Source organism: Haematobia irritans, chromosome 3, assembly GCF_050003625.1.
Source record: "Haematobia irritans isolate KBUSLIRL chromosome 3, ASM5000362v1, whole genome shotgun sequence".
Lineage (NCBI taxonomy): Eukaryota > Metazoa > Arthropoda > Insecta > Diptera > Muscidae > Haematobia > Haematobia irritans.
In genome coordinates, this window is record NC_134399.1 from 205651169 (window position 1) to 205674779 (window position 23611).

Consider the following 23611-nt stretch of genomic DNA (forward strand, 5'->3'; position numbering starts at 1 on the left):
AGCTTATATACCCTCTACTATGCTTTGCAGGATTAAGTTTAAGAAACGAAATATTAAACATACATTTATGAAACTGGGAGGTCAATGCAGTTAAAGCATATAGAGTAATTTAACAAACACTTTTTTGTTTTAACTTTCTTAACAAATGGCGATTTCGATTAAGAAAAAAGGTGCAACATTCTCGAAATTGATTGCAAAATATGAGGGATACTTTCATAGCTTTTGGGTCTTGTATTCCTCACAATATTACTAATTAACAATAGCTTTGGAATGACGCTAACATTTGGTCGAAAATACATTGAGTAGTAGGGCAACATATTTTTTGTGAAACGAAAAATTTTTTTTGCGAAATCAAAAAATGTTGACAAAATTTTCTGTTGAAATAAAATTTTGACAAAATTTTTTATAGAAATAAAATTAAAAAAAAAAAAAAACTATAGAAATAAAATTTTGAAAAAAAAATATAGAAATAAAATATTGACAATATTTTCTATAGAAGTAAAATTTTGACAAAATTTTCTATAGAAATAAAATTTTGACAAAATTTTCTATAGAAATACATTTTTTTGAAGAGTTTGTAAGGCTTGAGGTCATGCTGTAATAAAACAAAATAAAATTTTATAGTGTTTTATTTTTTTTCCAATATTTCGCACACCATCTTTGTCCGTCTTCAGGGAAATTAACTTTAGCAAAAGAAGAAAAATTAACACAAATTAACCAAACAAAAAGACAAATATATATTAAAATGTTACAAAAATTAGGACATTTGCATTTTTAACTGATGGTCTTGTTGTGACTTACTCGCCACTACGTTTCAGTTTACACAAAAAAAAAAATTGACAAAATTTTCTATAGAAATTTTCTATTTGAAATAAAATTGTGACAAAATTGTCTATAGACATAAAATTTTGAGAAAATTTTCTTAGAAATACAATGTTAACAAAACTTTGTATAGAAATCATATTTTCACAAAATTTTCTATAGAAAGAAAATTTTGACAAAATTGTCTATAGAAATAAAATTTTGACAACATTAGCTATAGAAATAAAATTTTGACAAAATTTTCTATAGAAATAAAATTTTGACAACATTAGCTATAGAAATAAAATTTTGACAAATTTTTCTATAGAAATAAAATTTAAAAAAAAATTCTATAGAAATAAAATTTTGAAAACATTTTCTATAGAAATAAAATTTTTATAACATTTTCTATACAAATAAAATTTTGACAACATTTTCTATAGAAATAAAATTTTGACTAAATTTTCTATAAAAATAAAATTTTAAAAAAATTTCTATAGAAATAAAATTTTGAAAAAAATTTCCATAGAAATAAAATGTTGACAACATTATCTATAGAAATAAAATTTTGAGAAAATTTTCTATAGAAATAAAATTTCGTTATTGTTGTTTTTGATCTCAGCTTAAAGCCATGCATTGACTAAACTACAAGTGTAGCTTAACCAAAAGAGGAAAAGTATGCTTGTCAAATTTATTTGGGCAAAGCCCTATAGACTGCAAGATGGTTGGATGTACAGCTGTTTCGGAATTACCACATTCCTCATCAGCATCCTCTACTTGCAGCAAAACTATCAACCAATTATCAGAATAAATTCGGGTAATTCACTCAACCCAACGTGAATTACACTTGAACCTTCCGAAAAAGGGTTTTATAGTCGGCTACTACCTAAACAAATTTGCAAGCATATCTCTTTTCCTTTGTCAAACTCAAATCATCGATTTGAATATAGTTGACTGGGTTTGTTTTTGAGCGTGCTTCCTCTATCTTCATTCGTTTTGTTTGTTATTGTTGGCTTCTCTTCAATCGTTATTGTTGTTTTTGATCTCAGCTTAAAGCCATGCATTGACTAAACTACAAGTGTAACTTAACCAAAAATTCGACAAAATTTTCGATAGAAATAAAATTTTGACAAAATTTTCTATAGAAATAATATATTGACAAATCGTTCTATAGAAATAACATTTTGACAAAATTTTCTACAGAAATAACGGGTTGGCAAAATTTTCTATAGAAATACCATTTTGACCAAATTTTCTATAGAAATAATATATTGACAAAATTTTCGATAGAAATAAAATTTTGACAACATTTTCTATAGAAATAAAATTTTGACAAAATTTTCTATAGAAATAAAATTTTGCCAAATTTTCTATAGAAATAAAATTTTGACAAAATTTTCTATAGAAATAAAATTTTCTATAGAAATAAAATATTCATAAAATTTTCTATAGAAATAAAATTTTGACAAAATTTTCTATAGAAATAAAATTTTGACAAAATTTTCTATAGAAATAAAATTTTGACAAAATTTTCTATAGAAATAAAATTTTGACAAAATTTTCTATAGAAATAAAATTTTGACAAAATTTTCTATAGAAATAAAATTTTGACAAAATTTTCTATAGAAATAAAATTTTGATAAAATTTTCTATAGAAATAAAATTTTGCCAAATTTTCTATAGAAATAAAATTTTGACAAAATTTTCTATAGAAATAAAATTTTGACAAAATTTTCTATAGAAATAAAAATTTAACAAAATTTTCTATACAAATAAAATTTTGACAAAATTTTCTATAGAAATAAATTTTTGATAAAACTTTCTATAGAAATAAAATTTTGGCAAAATTTTCCCGAAAATCTTCAAAATTCATTTTGACCCCGGAAAATTAATAATGCGGCACTTGAGTTCTGTTGCCCAGTCGAAAGTGTAAATTTTCATCTGACCTTTATAGCAGGGAAACCTAATCGGAGTAAACCACGTTCATACAAGGGTGGCAACTCCTTGGTTCCTTTCACTGTATGTTTTGTCAGTGCATTGGTGCGCTTTTGCTCTGTTTGGGCCACAATGGACTGAATAGTCTTAGTGAGCCTGACAAAAAATCGGACCGCCACTTTATCCATTTGTCTGGTATAGTCTTTCATTATTAGCGTTATACCTTCCCCTTTAATATAAATAGAATTATTTCATAAACTGTAATTTTCCTTTGGAAAATCCTTTTACCATACACACACCATAACAGTAGTGTAGAGTACAAAAACCAATTCATTTCACCATTCCATTGAAGGTCTCATGCCACATATGTTTTGCAAATGTAATGTCATGTGAAAATGAATTTATTATTATTTTTAATATAAGTCTCATCCTACTATGGATTTTTTTAAATTGTAATTTTACCTCAATATGGCTAGCATATCGACTTACTGGTAGCTTGGGCAAACCACAATATTTACACAACAGTCTGCATGCGATTGGTCCACACCAGTCAACCTCCATCCAGTTGACGTTGCGGTTAAACGACAGTACAAACATTATTCGAGGAAATTAATTTGTAGTTTACGACCATTCTCACACCTCACCTAAGGGAAAATTAATGGTAAAATAAATAGCTTATTTAAGAAGGAAATTGATTGATTCATCGAAGGGAAACTGTGTGAATGATAAATATGGACAAGGATTGAATTCTACTGGAAATTGAAAAAGTCACAGTAAATTAAGGCGGTATTCTGGATATTTGAGTGTCCGGATATTGGGATTTGCTTTAACCTTTACTGAGAGTAGTGCTGGTGATATTTCTGAGAGTTTAAAAGTTTCTCCAATTTGTGACGGTAAAATTCCGAGGACCTTGTTTTTTTTTACCACCAATGCAGGTGAATTATATTTTTATTTTGTTAATTTTCCACAAATTTTTTAATAATTTTTAAATTATTTCAATTTAACACTTTGTAGCTGATGTGGTGTGACTTTAACAATATAACTGTCGTGGGGCCGACCTCATTTCTAAACTGATTACATTTCTGATCAAAAAGTTTTTGACCATATTTTCCATAAAAGCATAAAGAGAAAATTTACTGAGAGCGGAGAGATTGATGCTTCGTACTTTAGGAAGATACGCGGTATCTGTCAGACAACGACGTCAGCTACAGAGGGTTAAACGATATTCTGTTCGTCATATATCGAGTGAAAAGGGTATTATCGTTTCGCATTGCATCCCAACAGAGGATTTGGACTCAATCCGGTACTTTTTGGTGGAGTTGACCTTCAATTTTTTGGTGGAGGTGGGCTCCATGTGGATTGCTAAGCGAAAAGCCCATGACGCCGGGTGGTTTTGTGAAGCGAACGGTCTGATAGGTGAGATCAAGAATGTTGGGTGTGTCTGTGTGAAATCGCTGCTTCCTATAAAAGGCGATCGAAATTGCTAATTACGGCATTTGGTCATATGACAATGCCACATGTAAGAGCTCCAAAATGAAAGTAGATCTACAGTCCGTAGAACAGTAGTGCAGTTCAGCTCCCATTAGTCATTGTGGTGGAGTTCAGTTCCTCATTACCTGCCAACAGAGGATTTGAACTCTCTGCGGTAATTTTTGATGCAGTTGATTCCCATTTTTTGTGAAGTGAAGTTGAACTCCCAGTGATGGTTAAGGCCGAAGTTGTAATCCTTAATCGTTGTTGTAAAAGTTTATTGTGATTTCATCCATTTTTAATTATGCGCTTTGGAACTTCAGCTTGTATCCAGATCAATGGACTCTACTACTAAGATGGGATGTATCTGGATAATCTGGTGCTGGGTCGGGTAGGATTAACTGGCCAAGCGAAATGTTGATGCATCTCATGTGACCCTTGGTTGCAGATGGGACATACGTCAGCTACACTGCTGATGCTGCAATCTCTCTGATATGTAAGAATTCAGACGGCTGCATTGGGCTGATCTCAGTTGGGCCAAAACTACCCTGGTCTGCCACGGGATTTCTCCTTCCTCCGATAATGTGGCTCGGTGGTATGACTCCGAGAACAGGATTAACCTCGTAGTTTCGCACCGCTTAAGCTATAATATCCTCATGAATCCTGTTCAGACCTGCTTGGTATCCTGGCTCTTGTTTGTAGCGCTGGATCTCCCGCTCTAGATGATGGAGATCAATCCTTACATTCCTGGGTGGTGGTTGTTTATCCACAAGACGGTGGTTTGGATGATTACTGCGATAATAACCCAGGAGAAACTGCTTCGACAACATGTAGTTGTGTCTACGCACTGGGAAGATAGATCTTTGTCTCCACAAATTTGACCGAACACCAAAAAGTTTTTCAGCGGTGGAATATCCCATCCCAATATTGGTGGTGATATTTGCGAGTGTTTATAAGCATCTCAAGCGGTTTCACCCCAATGTGGAACGCCGTTCGTACACGGCTATAAAAAGGAGGTCCCTTGTTATAGCTAAACATAGAATCGGAAAGCACTCAGTGATAATAGAGAAGTTCACCAATGTGGTATCAAAATGGACTAACCTCCTTGTGACCACATAAAGGTGATCCTGGGGAATGCTGCGGAAACATCCTGTCGCAGTTCTAAGGACAACATTCTGACGTTATTCCACGCTATATCAGTTGTCTGAGGTGTCCACACTGGCGCTGCATGGTTTACCACTGATCGGTCAACTGCCTTATAGGTAGTAACAAGATTTTTATGTCCGTACCCCATGTGTTGCGAATAGCGACTTGAGGACCATGTTTCTATCACGGAGGTTGTCATCAAATTACGGTGACATGGACAGCCGACATGGATGACGTTATTCCACAGCATATCACTTGTCTGAGGTGTCCACACTGGCGCTGCATGGTTTACCACTGATCGGTCAATTGTAGTTAACAAGATTTCTATGTCCGTACTCCATGTGCTGCGACAAGCGACTTAAGGACCTTGTTTCTATCACGGATCTTATCACCAAATTGCGGTGAGATGGACAGGCGACTTGAAAAGGCTGTCGAATGTGACCCTGAGAATCTTGGAGTAATTTATGGTCGGAATAGTTTCGCCATGGACACTGATATTCAACTGCCTGGGTACTCCTAACGTCCATCTAGTGGCAAGTGTGGCTGAGGATTTGGTGGCGATTATCCTCAACTTTCTGGCATTGAAATAACTGGTAACATCAGCAAGGTAGATCGCAGATGTCATCAACAATTGGGCCGGATGTCATGATCCTTAAAAGTTATTTGGGGTGAAGTTGAGCTCCTTATCGTTGGTTCAGGTTGCTCTGTTAGGAGTGGATTGAAGGCCTCTAATGGTAATAGATAGTATAGTTCAGTTCACCAGCAGTTTGGATTTAGATCGTTAGTGGTTCATTGTGACGGAACCCGCTTATTCTTGTTTATACGAAGCGACGACGGGATGGTCGATAAGGAACCGTTTTCTTCAGGACAAATTAAAAATGGACAAATAGACATAAGGATTATTATTGAAATTTATATTTGACCACTAAATTATTTTTATACCCTCCACCATAAGATGGGGGTATATTAACTTTGTCATTCCGTTTGTAACACATCGAAATATTGATCTAAGACCCCTTAAAGTATATATATTCTGGGTCGTGGTGAAATTCTGAGTCGAGCTGAGCATGTCCGTCCGTCCGTCTGTTGAAATCACGCTAACTTCTAAACGAAACAAGCAATCGACTTGAAACTTAGTACAAGTAGTTATTATTGATGTAGGTCGGATGGTATTGCAAATGGGCCATATCGGTCCACTTCTACGTATAGCCCCCATATAAACGAACCCCCAAATTTGGCTTGCGATTGCTCTAAGAGAAGCAAATTTCATCCGATCCGGCTGAAATTTGGTACATAGTGTTAGTATATGGTCTCTAACAACCATGTAAAAATTGGTCCATATCGGTCCATAAATACATATAGCCCCCATATAAACCGATCCCCCGATTTTACCTCCGGAGCCTCTTGGTAGACCAAAATTCATCTGATTCAGTTGAAATATGGAGCCCTTGGAAGAGCAAAATTCATCCGATTCGGTTGAAATTTGGTACGTGATGTTAGTATATGGTATCCAACAACCATACAGGAATTGGTTCATATCAGTGCATAATTATATATAACCCCCATATAAACAGATCCCCAGATTTGACCTCTGGTGCCTTTTGGAGAAGCAAAATTCATCCGATCTGGTTGAAATTTGGTACGTAGTGGTAGTATATGATATTTAACAACCATGCTAAACGTGGTCCATATCAGTCCATAATCATATATAGCCCCCATATAAACCGATCCCGAGATTTGGTTTTGGAGCCTTTTGGAGGAGCAAATTTCATCCGAGTCAGTTGAAATTTGGTACATTGTGCTAGTACAGGGCCGTTAACAACCATGCCTAACTAGGTCCATATCGGTCTATAGTTGTATATAGCCCTCAGATAAATCGATCCCCAATCACACAAAAATTGGTCCATATCAAGTTCATAATTCTATATAGCCCGGATATAAGCGACCCCCATATTTCACTCCGGGCTCTCTACGTACCATGCAAAGGTCCATGTCGATTCGTAATTATTTGTAGACTTACCTATACATAACATTTTTGTTTAATATATACCACGTATGGACTAACTCACAATTTAGAAAACGATGTTAAGAAGTTTTAAGATACCACAAACCAAGTAATTCGATTGTGGATGACAGTCTTTTGTAGAAGTTTCTATGCAATCCATGGTGGAGGGTACATAAGATTCGGCCTGGCCGAACTTACGGCCGTATATACTTGTTTTTATCTCGACGGCACACATTTAGTGTGTTTCTCTTGGTAAGACCGCAAAAAATAAATGCTTGTGACGATCCTGGACATCCAAGGAGCTATCTCAGCTTCCGTGGGAAAAAACGATCGTTAAAAAGTGACTTCACTCTCAATGAGTCCGACATCCGAACTATATTATAAACATGAGACCACTTATCATTGAGCTTAATATTGAATCGAAAGTATCATTGAGAAGACAGAAGCAAGGTAGCTGTGCTATTATTTCGCAACGAAATCTGCAAATTCTTGAAGCGGTTGGCAACTAGAAATGAAAAAGGATCACGCGATAGCGTCAAGCGAAAACGATAGTGCAGTGAACCGACGTTAACGATGACCATGTCAGGATTGGCGACAATGAACGTTTGCTGTATAATTTGATAGCATTGGAAACGATGGCCATGTCAGGATTGGCGATTGTTGTATAATTTGATTTGATTTGTTGTATAATTTGATAGCGTTGACAGGGAACTATCCACTGTGAGTTGCTCCCACCTCTCTTAACAGACATTTGAACGAAATTTCAAACAAAATTTTATTTGTTCATCAGAACTCGTATGCAGTGCAAATCAAGACTATGGAAAAGCTAAAGTGAAGTTGTCCTCTCTAGTATATTAATACCTTATTTACCCCTCATTATCAATCAATAACGAAATTTCAAAAAAAAAAAAAACAAGTAAGGAAAGTCTAAAGTCGGATTATCCCAAATACATACATTTAAATATCACTCGATTTGGACAGAATTTGATAGACTTTTACAAAATCTATAGACTCAAAATTTAAGCTGGCTAATGCACTAGGGTGGAACACAATTTTAGTAAAAAACATGTAAGGAAAGTCTAAAGTCGGGCGGGGCCGACTATATTATACCTGCATCACAATTTTAAGGAAACTTCGCAAATGTTTTTTTATGATTTATCGCTCGATATATATGTATTAGAAGTTTAGGAAAATTAGAGTCATTTTTACAACTTTTCGACTAAGCAGTGGCGATTTTACAAGAAAAATGTTGGTATTTTGACCATTTTTGTCGAAATCAGAAAAACATATATATGGGAGCTATATCTAAATCTCAACCGATTTCAACCAAATTGGGCACGCATAGCTACAATGCTAATTCTACTCCCTGTGCAAAATTTCAACTAAATCGGAGTAAAAAATTGGCCTCTGTGGTCATATGAGTGTAAATCGGGCGAAAGCTATATATGTGAGCTATATATAAATCTGAACCGATTTCAATCAAATTTGGCACACATAGCTACAATGCTAAATCTACTCCCTGTGCGAAATTTCAACCAAATTGGGCCAAAACTCTGGCTATTAGAACCATATTAGCCCATATCGGGCGAAAGATATATATGGGAGCTATATCTAAGTCTGACCCGATTTCAATCAAATTTTGCACACTTAACTGCACTACTAATTGTACTCCTAGTGCAAAATTTCAAACAAATTGGGCTAAAACTCTGACTTCTAGGACCATATTAGTCCATATCGGGCGAAAGATATATATGGGAGCTATATCTAAATCTGAATCGATTTCAACCAAATTTGGCACGCATAGCTACAATGCTAAATCTACTCCCTGTGCACAATTTCAACCAAATTGGGCCAAAACTCTGGCTTTTAGGACCATGTAAGTCCATATCGGGCGAAAGATATATATGGGAGCTATATCTAAATCTGAACCGATTGCAATCAAATTTTTGCACACTTGACTATACGACTAAGTGTTATGTTTGTACACAATTTCAAGCAAATCGGTATAAAACTCTGGCTGCTGGGTCCATATTAGTGCATATCGGGCGAAAGATATATATGGGAGCTATATCTAAATCTGAACCGATTTCTTCCAAAATCAATAGGGTTCTATTCTGACCCAAATTAGGAACATGTGCCAAATTTGAAAGCGATTGGACTTAAATTGCGACCTAGACTTTGATCACAAAAATATGTTCACAGACAGACGGACGGACGGACGGACAGACGGACATGGTTATATCGACTCAGGAACCCACCCTGAGCATTATTGTCAAAGACACCATGTGTCTATCTCGTCTCCTTCTGGGTGTTACAAACATATGCACTAACTTATAATACCCTGTTCCACAGTGTGGCGCAGGGTATAAAAAGCTAAAGTACCATAAGTGCACTATTATCATCATGTCTCTCATTAAAGGAATCACAATCATTTCGATTTTAATACCTCATTGAACTTTTGCTCTAGACAAGCAATCATTACGAATCATTGACTATTTGACCATTGAGACTAATGCTAACAGAACACTAATATTGTATCAACGAATCTCCTACACTCTACTTCCCATAAATATCGCGTACATTTTAGCACAAGCAGCAACTAATGGAATATCAAACTAAAATACATCAATTTCCTGTTATGACAGTGTCGATATAAAAAAAGTTTCAATACATTTCCAAGAAGATAAAACGTAAGTCTTTCTATGAATGTTGCATCTACGTTCTTCTTGAAAGTTTATCTGTTTTCTGTTGCTTGTTTTTTGCAAATCAATAAATAATTTCTTTCCAAATGAAGATATCGTTAGATTGACTGCAGCATCAACAATAAAAGTCTAAATGGAAAGTCAAACAAATTGTTATTTATTTTTTATTAGAACATCAAATATTTATTTCGGTTTAACGAACTATTCACTAACTGTATTCCATGAAGACTGACTGATCATAGAATTGAAACAAAACATTAGAAATCTAAATCATAAATGAAATGGAGAAAAAAACTATTTGCCAAAAAGAAATATGATTGTCCTGAAGATAGATATGGGGCACATACAAACCGTTAAAAACGTCTATGATCTTCCTAGCCGATTTATATTATTAAGATAAGTTTCCAGTTGGTGTCCTTCATTGAGACAAAGACGAGAAAACAGCTTACAAACGAGTCATATTTCTCCCATATGCTCATCCCCACAAAACAAATGATGCTAGACAATTCAATAAATTTTTAAATATTTTTTTTCGTTGGTCAAATCCAACTGTCATTAAAAGTTTTCGACAAAAATCAGAAAACGTATAAAGATGGTGAATCTCGAAAGACTTCGAAAAAACATTTCCAATGTAAAAGTTTTTCAACAACACTCTGGTCATAGAACAGTTAGTGCTGATACCAAGTGAACATCCGTGGAAATGTTGATGGCCCCAATGCCTTAGGAGTTGTAGAGTAAAGTAAACCTAGAACGGATATACATTTGCCAGTACACATCTCACCCATTAACCCCATGCTTCGAGTGCATGGAATTGAACAAGAACAAAAAATTCTAACTGGATTTTCAATTGTACTTCAAAACAATCACTGCTGTAGTTACTGCTTTTTGCCAATTTAATATTGTATTGGTGCACAGTGGAGAGATTGAGACAACATTAGTGGTACTAGCATACATTCAATATAGCATGCACATTTGACCGTCAATTTGTTTGATTTTTTTTTTGCTTTGGATATCACAAAATTCAAAAATACAATCGCGGTGTTTCGAAACACGCCTATGACATCGTGAAGGTGACGAATAAAGGGTGATACGGTCACAATTTGGTCAATATAAACTTGACGTATTTCTTTCAATTTTGCATTTAAAAAACCTGAACACCCCACATTTTGAAGGTGTGTGTAGAATGTTGCTCCTATCTTGATTTTGGAATTCACTCTTCAGTTGTCAAAATACCGTCCAAGCAAGAAGAGCAGCGTATCAAAATTTTGCTCGCGCATCGCGAAAATCCGAGCTACTCGCACGCAAAGCTGGCAAAACCCCAAAAATTGCCAAATCAACCGTTACAAATGTAATTAAAGTGTTTGGGGAACGTTTGTCGACAGCCAGGAAGTCTGGATCGGGGGGAAGCCGCTGAGACGACAAAGAGAGTTGCCGGTAGTTTCAAGCGAAACCCTAACCTCTCTCTCGGAGATGCCGCAAATAAGTTGGGTGTATCGTCTAAAACCGTGCATCGAGCCAAAAAACGAGCCGGACTATCGACTTACAAGAAGGTAGTGACTCCAAATCGCGATGATAAACAAAATACGACGGCCAAAGCGCGATCCCGGAGGCTGCACACGACGATGCTGACGAACTTTGACTGCGTGGTAATGGACGACGAAACCTACGTCAAAGCCGACTACAAGCAGCTTCCGGGATCGGAGTTTTATACGGCAAAAGGAAGGGGAAAGGTAGCAGATATTTTCAAGCACATAAAACTGTCAAAGTTCGCAAAGAGATATCTGGTTTGACAAGCCATCTGTACATGTGGCTTGAAAAGCAGCATTTTCATAGCTTCCGAGACTGTCAACCAAGAAATTTACGTGAAAGAGTGTTTGAATAAACGTCTGCGGCCTTTCCTGAAGAAACACGGTTGTTCCGTACTGTTTTGGCCGGATTTGGCATCTGGCCATTACGGTAAAAAGGCCATGGAGTGGTACGCCGCCAACAACGTGCAGGTGGTTCCCAAGGACAAGAACCCTCCCAACACGCCAGAGCTCCGCCCAATTGAGAAATACTGGGCGTGATAATGAGTTTCCGGACTCTGCCCTAAGGATATCAACAATAAATATTGGTATGCAAAATTCAAGCGTGGTGAAATGAGCACGGAGGACATTGAAAGCAGTGAACGCCCGAAAGAGGTGGTTACCGACGAAAACATCAAAAAAATCAACAAAATGATTTTGAATGACCGTAAAATGAAGTTGATCGAGATAGCAGAGGCCTTAAAGATATCAAAGGCACGTGTTGGTCATATCATTCATCAATATTTGGATATGCGGAAGCTCTATGCAAAATGGGTGCCGCGCGAGCTCACATTTGACCAAAAACAACAACGTGTTGATGATTCTGAGCGGTGTTTGCAGCTGTTAACTCGTAATACACCCGAGTTTTTCCGTCGATATGTGACAATGGATGAAACATGGCTCCATCACTACACTACTGAGTCCAATCGACAGTCGGCTGAGTGGACAGCGACCGGTGAACCGTCTCCGAAGCGTAGAAAGACTCAAAAGTCCGCTGGCAAAGTAATGGCCTCTGGTTTTTGGGATGCGCATGGAATAATTTTTTTCGATTATCTTGAGAAGGGAAAAACCATCAACAGTGACTATTATATGGCATTATTGGAGCGTTTGAAGGTCGAAATCGTTATAATCGTGTATCGCTCGTGAAGGGAACTATGTTGAATAATAAAAACGAATTTTGACAAAAAAATGTGTTTTTCTTTGTTAGACCGGGACTTATCTGCCAACCTGTTATTATGATCAACATCTTAGTGGCTGTGTGTTGCTGCATAGGAGTGATTTCTGGCGACCAACATTAATTAACTACTTCATGCAAGCAGTGACAATTCCTAGTCACTTCATTGTATGCATTACTTATATGATGGATGTTTTGCACACCAAAGACAGACACGAATAGGCGACTGACTGAGACATTGAACAAATACCTGCATCAAATGAATACCAAAATAGATGCGTATCATGTTATGAGCGGCTCATTTCACATCGTTCCGCTCAAAGTTCGGTGATATTTTCTTTGCGTCGTCTGAAGAATTTACACCCAGAGGCGAAATACATATTCCACAGAGACCTTCTGGCCTACTGTTCCCCGAGAGAGATCTTCTGGCCTACTGTTCCACCACAGAGACCTTCGAGCCTACTGTTTCACAACAGAGACCTTCGGGTCTACTGTTCTGCCACAGAGACCTTCGGGACTACTGTTCCACCACAGAGACCTTTAGTCGTACAGAGACCTTTGGTCCTACAGAGACCTTCGGTCCTACAGAGACCTTCGGTCCTACAGAGACCTTCGGTCCTACAGAGACCTTCGGTCCTACAGAGACCTTCGGTCCTACAGAGACCTTCGAGTCTACTGTTCCTCCACAGAGACCTTCGAACCTACTGTTCCACCACAGAGACCTTCGGCCCTACTGTTCCACCACAGAGACCTTCGGGACTACTCTTCTGCCACAAAGACCTTCGAGACTATTGTTCCTCCACAGAAACCTTCGGGTCTATTGTTCGCTCGTAGATTTGCTAGAAGCCGTAGTATTAGTTTGCATGATAGTCGTCAGTACTACTAAACAACGACCTTGACCGATTACCAACCCGAAGCTGATCCCGACTGTCACGTCACTGCCACACCGCCTCTACTATACGAGGGCAATTCGGAAACTTCTTAGCCTAGCACAAAAAGCGCGGTATAAACAGAAAAAGGTAAGTGTTTTGGAAACTTCCATCTCTGTTATGAACACATGTTAAATTTTGTTTCGATCTGGCAACTCCTTCATATAGAGGAAAGCCAAGGGGAAAAAATCGGCCGCCATGGTGGACTACGGAGTTAACTAATATGAGGAAATCCTGCAGGAAGCAAAGCAAAGTCCACAAGAGCTCCGGAGGATTGGGACACTTACAAGATGAATCTGAGAGCATATAAACGAGAACTGAGAAGGTCTCAACAAAACTCTTGGGATGATTACTGTAGCAGTATTGAGAATACGTCAGAGGCTTCCAGACTACGGAAGGTACTAGCATCCACTAACACCGCTCTAGGTTTCATTAAAAAATCGGAGGGAAATTGGACAACGTCCAGTGAGGAGACGTTAGAGGTACTTTTGGACACACACTTCCCTGGAAATCAGATGGTTGAACCATGTTGCGGCGGTGTAACAGAGGCTCAGCTATCATTTCCTATCGAGGAAATTGTGTCGGAATCTAGAATAAAATGGGCTTTAAATAGCTTTGGACCATTCAAATCCCCCGGACCTGATGGAATTACTCCGGCGGAGTTACAGGCAGTGTCTGAAAGAATTATCGCCTGGTTGACGGTGATATATAAACGATGTGTAAACTTAGCATATATTCCAGAAAAGTGGAGGGAAACAAAAGTCGTCTTCATACCTAAAGCAGGAAAAGCCTCTCACTCGAGTGCGAAGGATTCCCGACCAATCAGCTTATCCTCATTCCTACTTAAGACCCTGGAGAGGATGATAGATATGTATCTTAGAACTAGCGTGGATTCAAGTTTGCTCTCGAAACGACAGCATGCATACTCGAAGGGCTGGTCTACTGAGACCGCATTGCGTTCAATAATGTCTATCCGAGCTCGATATTAAATGGACTGACAACTCTGAATGTTGATCCAGGTATACTTAGGCTGTTAGACGAACTTCTAATAAAGAGACGTATTTCAGCCACACTAGGGCAAGCAAACATACAAAGGTATGTGAACAGAGGCACTCCCCAAGGAGGAGTTCTATCACCTCTTCTTTGGAATGTTGCTATAAGCAACCTTCTGGTTACCCTAGAAAAAGAAAGGATAAAAGTAGTGGCATACACAGATGATGTGGCGCTAGCAGTCAGGGGAAAATTCCCATCCACAATCAGAGATATTATACAGAGAGCTCTCCGGATGACTGAGAAATGGGCGAAAGATAATGGTCTTGGTGTAAATCCAGCAAAGACAGAACTAGTCATGTACTGCAAAGATCGCAAAACTCCCACAGTTAGGCCCATTTCCTTAGGGGGTACTAAAATTCCCTTTGGTGAGTGTGCAAAATACCTTGGCGTTATTTTGGACAGGAAGCTGAATTTTAGGCTTAATATTGAAGAGAGGGCGAGAAAAGCCACGGTAGCTTTGTACTCGTGCAAAAAGGCAATAGGGAAAAAGTGGGACTAAGACCAAAAATTGTGCATTGGCTATAAACGGCAGTAGTTAGACCTATAATGCTATATGGTGTTGTAGAGTGGTGGCCGGCACTTCAGAAACCGACTTGTTTAGATAAAGTTCAGCGTATGGCGAGCTTATGTATCTCAGGCGCATTTAGTAAGACAGGAACAGACTCCCTTAATGTCATCCTACATCTATTGCCTTTAGACATTTTGGCCAAACAGTCAGCTGCAACAACGGCTATGCGGTTGCGCGAGCTATCGCTGTGGTCGGAAAAAATGTACGGTCATAGTTCGGTCCTCAAAGTAATGCCAGATGTGCCTAACGTAGTGGATTACACCCTGGCAAAACCACTTTTCGACAAAAAGTTTGAAACTCTAATTCCCAACAGTGAGGCGTGGTGTACACAGACCCCGGGGAATAAAAGATATATAGATTTCTATACTGATGGCTCCAAATTGAATGGACAAGTGGGGTTCGGAGTATATTCTAAAGATCTGGAAATTCGAATAGCGAAAAGATTATCTAATCACTGTAGTGTTTTTCAGGCTGAAATATTGGCAATAAGAGAGGTGGTGAATTGGCTGAGAAGTAATGTTCCAACAAATATTGGCATTAATATATACTCAGACAGTCAACCTGCAATAAAATCCTTGGACTCTGTGTTCCTTAACTCGAAAACGGCCATAGACTGCCGCAAATCTCTCAACGAGATGGCTGAGCAGTACAATATTCACCTAATATGGGTGCCTGGCCATAGGAACATACCGGAGAACTGCCAAGCAGATGTGTTAGCAAGGCTAGGAACTACCTTACATATTCCAGGGGAACTAGAATCTGTTGGTATGCCTCTGGCCACCTGCAAGCTCTTACTGCATGAGAAGGCTGTTATGATGGCCAATATTCGATGGGAAACTTGCAAGGGTTGTAACGACTCCAAGCAAATATGGCCCCATTTAAACTTAAACCGCACACTAGATATGCTAGTGTTCTCAAGGCGTCACACGCAGAGAAGGAATATGATCACCTCAAACATGTTTCAAGAGCAAAATGTTATTTTTGTATGGTGACCATGTAACATGTTTGTCACTAAAATGTTATTTTCTCGTCAAATATAACCTGCTTGCCGAAATCAGATACATGATTTCCGAGAAAATAACATGGTTGCGAAAACCATGTTGCATGGTCACCACCCAAAAATAACATTTTGCTCTTAAAACATGTTTGAGGTGATCATATTCCTTCTCTGGGTGCAGATAGCACTCCTGACATCTGCTATAACGGGTCGCTGCCTGCTATCATTTCCTATCGAGGAAATTGTGTCGGAATATAGAATAAAATGGGCTTTAAATAGCTTTGGACCATTCAAATCCCCCGGACCTGATGGAATTACTCCGGCGGAGTTACAGGCAGTGTCTGAAAGAATTATCCCCTGGTTGACGGTGATATATAAACGATGTGTAAACTTAGCATATATTCCAGAAAAGTGGAGGGAAACAAAAGTCGTCTTCATACCTAAAGCAGGAAAAGCCTCTCACTCGAGTGCGAAGGATTTCCGACCAATCAGCTTATCCTCATTCCTACTTAAGACCCTGGAGAGGATGTGTAATGGTCGTCTTTGACTTTATACAAAACTTAATGGAAATGCTATTTTAATATTTCAAGCATTTTTTCTTGTGTTTTTTAGAAAATTTGTTTTTCTATAGTAATCGAATAATTATAATTTTTATTTTCAAATAATAATTGAATTAGTTATTCTTTGAATAATTCTTTTTAATTAAAATATAAGGGAAAAATCTATAAAATATTGCTGTGCGAAAGTGGCAATTTTTTATTACCAGTTGTGCTAGCATATATTACCTTGAATGCATAATGCGATATTTACAGTGGGCATATCGATTGTTCGATAACTTTTGCATTTTTGCTCTACTGTCGCATCAAAGCATCAAAGAAGCTTTTGCAAAAACTCACTACTTCCTTTCCTTTTTTACTGGCGAACCAAAAGCATCGTGACAAAAAAAGTCGTGATAAGAAAGTTAGAAAAAAATCTAAAATTTTTATTTAAATCCGTCGAGTTTTAAACGCGTAATCACGCTTAATCAAAAATTTATAAACGTTTTCATAAGTGCTATTATATATTTTGGAAAGGTTCGTAAAATCCGCGTTTTATAAAATAAGCAGAATTTGTCAAAATAAAAAAATAAAATTTTCTAGATAACCCCTGGTTGGGAAATTATACCTGGTTCTACACCGGAGCAGTGGACGGCAAAATCCTCCATTGGAGAAATTTCTTCCATAATTTTGGCTCCATTGGTTTCTACCAGGTCACGTCATTAAACTGTCAGAAATATCGCATGACAAGTTGGAAATTTTTGGCCAACATACATCTCCGCATATATGAGAATACTATTGGTTTCCGAGTGCAAGTGGGTACAATCAGTTTAGTTCAAGGAAATCTCGAGAAAACGATTCTAATAACCTCGAGAGCACGGATTGTGATCGCAGAAATTCATTTTCAAGACCACAAATTGTCCACGAGGCACCCTTGCAGGAGCAAATTTCCATATCACTGCCAAATACAACTTCGAACATTTTTCAACAAAACCTCCACGAGGCAAGCCACATGTTGGTGGAGCAGTCTGCACTCCAGAAGAAACCCCAAATATTCGCTTAATTGCATTCATCAACTGCCCCATCTGGTCTACACACAAGAATAAATTGTCCATCGTTCGATTGTCTTTAAAAATCATCAAGTTAATCACATTTCTTCAATCAAATAATCTGGTCGTAAATCAAGAAATCTCAACAATCATCAAGATCCATGAATATTAGCAGCTCATGAGCAACATAATGTAAATATGCGAGGAAAACTCATATTTCCTCTATCATAAAAATTATTTAAGTATATACAGAAATTTCAAAGCCATCATCTAATTTCGTTTGAGAAAGTACCGTCAAAATTCAGGCTTAATGCAAGTATTGACATATTTCTAAAAATCCCAATATTAGCCCAGCACAGCTATACACCGTGGGAAGGCCTTCATCATGGACCCGTAAAGCTGGTAAGTGAATCAAAAAAATATGTTCCAAACTAAAAAAAAAAAAAAATTTGCTTAAAACCAAATATTTCATTTACTTGCACTAAGTTTTTTTTCGAGTGTTAAAATACTACGCGTTAATATGTAACGTCAGTGTGTTCTCTTTCTTTAGATCAATATACATTCCATTCATAATTGCATTTTACTACATTCATTTATTTTGATATGCATATGATTTTGATTGTTTACCTTTTTGCTTGTCTCCCAAAAACGTGTGGAGCTTTAGTATAACAGTTTTGATATTGCTTTTTGTTTGATCATAGTGGAATGTGTTATATCGATCTCAGAGAACTTATCATTAATCTTCCTTGTTTTTTTTTTTTTGCACACACTGATGTTACATATGTTATTGCTTTGCAAACCAAAATAGCATAAATATGAATGAATAGGAAAAAAATGAAAACATATCTCAAACGCAAAATATAATATTGTTCAATAGGGTATCTATTTTGGATTTACTGATTTTTTGTTAAAATTATTTGGAGTTTTCTTTCGAATGATTTTGTTTGATATTGCTCTACCATAAAACATTATTTCAAATGTACGTTTATATAAGGAAAATGATTTCAATTTTAATATGAACTATAAATATTACAATTATTTTGATATTCCTCTTAATATGAAATTTATATGAATAAAAATATTTGTATTTGATAATTCAATATGGAAAGCTAAATTGATTTTAATGTTTTCTTTATAGGATGTAAGGAAATAAAAATGGGATAGAATCTTTTAACTTTGGGGTCCTAGATAAAAGGTTTTGTGTCTCTGGGACAAATGGAAGGCGCGGGTTTTGAGACAATTCTCTCAACAACATCTGAGGGAACAATTTCTATGGTCGTCTGTCGATAAATACCATTGGTCTTTGGTCTTTGGACTAAGTTTGCCCATTTTAGAGTCAATAGACAAATAAAAAGGGAGTCTAAAATAATAATTATTGTAATAGGAATTTAGTTTAGGGAAAGAAGGACGCGAACCCCCCACCCGATTGTGCTAGCGATATAATGGCTCCCGTAGTCCTACACTTCTCCTAGACGTAAGGATGCACAATTGAAGTTTAAAAATGGCATCAAGGATTCGTATTGTCTCCTGTACATTACAGATGATAGACATGTATCTTAGAACTAGCGTGGATTCAAGGTGCAGATAGCACTCCTGACATCTGCTATAACGGGTCGCTGCCTGATAGGCGAATTTGCAAAAACTATAGGTGCGAAGTATAATGACTATTGTATAAGCTGTCATGATGTGGAGGAAAAGGAATCAATTAAACACCTCTTGTGTGAGTGTCCTGCTTTTTGTGTAAGGCGTAAGCGAATTTTAGGAGCATATAGCTTTAGATTACTGGCTGACCTGGAAAACGTTAACTTAAGCAGTTTGTTAATGTTTTTGGAGCAATCTGGTTGGTTCCACAAAAGTAAATAATAGAGAAGGTTCAGTGGTTAAGACTAGAAGTGCCCATATGTAATAGGTACTTTTAGTTAAATGTGGTATCACAATGGACTGAATAGTCTAAGTGAGCCTGAAATTTAGTCGGGCTGCCACTAACCTAACCTTACCTTCATATAGAAACAGGTGTTCAAAAAAGACGCATCCGCAATTTTTTTACAATGGAAAAATTAGGAATGCGTGCTGTCATTAAATATTTACATAAAAAACGTTTATCGGGACAAGAAATTCATAGATATGGTGAATGCGTTAGGTGACAGTACTCCTTTATATGCAACAGTAATAAATTGGGTTGCTGAATTTAAACGTGGTCGTACAAGCATTGAATATGAACCACGTAGTGGACGTCCAAAAACAGCAACAACAATAGAAATTGTAGCCAAAGTACATGATATGGTATTAAACGATCGACGAATAAAAGTGCGTGAAATTGGTTATATCATGGGCATCTCAAATGATCGAGTCCATTTAATTTTGCATGAAGAACTACAGATGAAAAAGCTTTCTGCAAGATGGGTGCCGCATTTGTTAACAGTCGATCAAAAACGCTTAAGAATGAACATTTCTCAAGCTAGTTTGGATCGTTTTAAGCGAAATAAAATGGATTTTAAGCGTCGTTCCATAACTGTTGATGAGACATGGATCCACCACTCCACCATACTCCAGAGACAAAAGAACAATTCCAACAATGGACTGAATCTGGAGGAAGTGCCCCAAAGAAGGCAAAAACAATTCAATCGGCTGGTAAGGTTATGGCAACGGCTTTTTTGGGACTTCAAAGGTATTTTATTGATTGACTATCTGCAAAAGGGTAAAACAATAAATTCAGAGTACTATTGTAAGAAGTTTCCGAACCGCCCTCGTAATCAACAAACAAGCAAGTTCCCGCTCAACTACAAATCGACGAATGCTCAACTTCCCAATCGCCAACGATTCGAACCACTCAACAATGACCCGGCATCCATGTCTCAACGAAGCCAATCGCCTCCGATTGTCAACGTATCATCAACCACCTAGCTTGGACGAACCCATGTCATCCTCCACTACCGATTACAAATGAACCGAAATTCCCCTCCACTACCGAACATCGATAAAGCGACGTTCTCATCACTGCTGATAATCAACGATCCCAATTTATCGCCGACAACGAATTATCAACGAACCGAATTCCTCATCAATTACCGAAGATCTACGAGACGACGTCCTCATACATCACCGTTCATTAACAAACCGAATACTGAACAACCAGCGACCATCAAAAAACCGACTCACTCATCAACGAACCAAATCTCTTATCAAATTCCGATCATCCAGCAACCGAAGAATCGAAGTACTTACGATTATCTACGAATCGAATTCCTTCTTCACATCACAAAGACACCAGTTGCCGTATCAACGACATCCGTAATGCCTGCTCCCATCAGATCCCAATCATATTAGAGATTGTCAAATATCACACAAGTAGATTGTAAAATAGTTTTTTGTCAATAAAACCGAATTAATTAATATTTAACTCGAAAGCGATAAACATTTATGTTCTTATTCCGAAAGGTTTCTTATTCCTTACGGAGACCTTGGAGAAGACATCCTCAGCCGAGGAGAAAATCCCATTACAATAAGCCAAATCCAAATAAAATTTCTCGCGCACGAAATGAAAGCTCAACGTATTCCGACACTTGAAGAAGCTGTTGATGCGTCCAGAACGCATGTTTTGGAGACACCTCGAGTAGAGCGTCAAAAGAACTTCAACAATTGGTTTAAACTCATGCAAAAGTGTACAGATAGATTTCTGAACAGTTGTACCCATTTGAAATAATCATCAAATTTTAGAAACCCTTAAAACAAATTACATATTCACTTTCAACTTTCTAATCACTGTGATTTTATGACTTACAGTCCGTACCCAAGGCGATTTTACAGAGCTTTATGCAAAACTTTTTCCTACTCAAACGTTGTGTATGTCCATTGGAGTTTCAAGGTTTTGCTTTTTTCGTAAATGAATTTAATTTCAAATGCCACTCACGCTCAATTGATTTCAAAACCAACCGAAGTGCTTCTGCATGTAGTTTTTTTCCACTAGCCCTTGCATTGAAATATCAAACAACCTTCAACACGATAACCTCGCCCCCCCAATAACCCTTTCTCGTTGCGACAAAACCACCAAAACAAAACAAAAACAATTGATGGACAGTAGTTATAACAACAAAATACGAACTTTAAAAACGAACTTTAGTATCAGCTACCCAAGACTGGGGTATTTCTAAGTTTTTCACATGGCAGTTGCATTGCAAGCATTCCTAAAAGGCATTTTTGTTCACCATAAATTCGAGTATGTATTGTTCAATTGTAGAGGAAGAAAAAACTTACAAAACTTGAATGTAATGGAGGAAATGCAAAATATTGCAATAGGCGACTAAAGTGATGATAGGTTTTGATTTATTTTTATTAGACCATGAAAGAATACCAAGTCAGTAATGTAAATAAATTTCAATATTAAATGAACTGAGATGAGATGAGTAAAAGAATTTTTATATACAATGAAATGAATAAAATACAAAAAAAAAACTAATAAAATTCACGTGATCCGAATAAAATAATAACTGTATTCGAAGTGCAAACAGAAAATGCAAGAGTCTTTCAAATGTTTATGAACTTATTCCGAAAAATTTTATTTCTATAGAAAACTTTGTCAAATTTTTTTTCTATAGAAAATTTTGTCAAAATTTTATTTCTATAAGAAAATTTTGTCACAATTTTATTTCTATAGAGAATTTTGTCACAAATTCTTTTCTATAGAAAATTTTCGCAAAATTTTATATCTATAAAATATATCTATATATTTTATATCTATATGTCTATGGAAAATTTTGTAAAAATTTTATTTCTATGGAAAATTTTGTAAAAATTGTATATATTAAATTATGTCAATATTTTATTTCTATACCAAATGTTGTCAAAATTGTATTTCAATAGAAATTGTTGTCAATAATTTATTTCTAAAGAAAATTTGGTCAAAGTTTTATTGCTATAGAAACATTTTGTAAAAATTTTATAGAAAATTTTGTCAAAATTTTATTTCTATAGAAAATTTTGTCAAAACTTTATTTCTATAGAAAATTTTGTCAAAATTTTATTTCTATAGAAAAATTTTGTCAAAATTTAATTTAAAAAAAATTTTTCAAAATTGTATTTCTATAGAAAATTTTGTCAAAACTTTATTTCTATAGAGAATTTTGTCAAAATTTTATTTCCATAGAGGATTTTGTCAAAATTTTATTTCTATAGAGAATTTTGTCAAAATCTTATTTCTATAAAGTTTTGTCAAAATTTTATTTCTATAAAAAAAAATTGTCAAAATTTTATTTCCATAGAAAATTTTGTTAAAATTTTATTTCCATAGAAAATTTTGTCAAAATTTTATTTCCACAGCAAATTTTGTCAAAATTTTATTTCCATAAAAAATGTTGTCAAAATTTTATTTCTATAAAAAATGTTGTCAAAATTTTCTTTCTATAAAAGATTTGACCAAATTTAGTTGTTATAAATCCCGAATCTGATGGGAAGGGTATCATTTGAACCAATTATGTTGGGGCTATAGGTTTCTTGAAATCCACCTGAAATTCCATTGCAACCCGCAACGACAAGGGGCTTTCAGGGGAAATTGTCAAGAAACGATAAATGAACTGTAGTAGTGGATATTTAAGATTCGACACCGCCGAACTTATGGCTGTATATACTTGTTTCACGTCGGATTTTTGATCCACTTTTCATCACCAGTAACGATGTAAATCAAA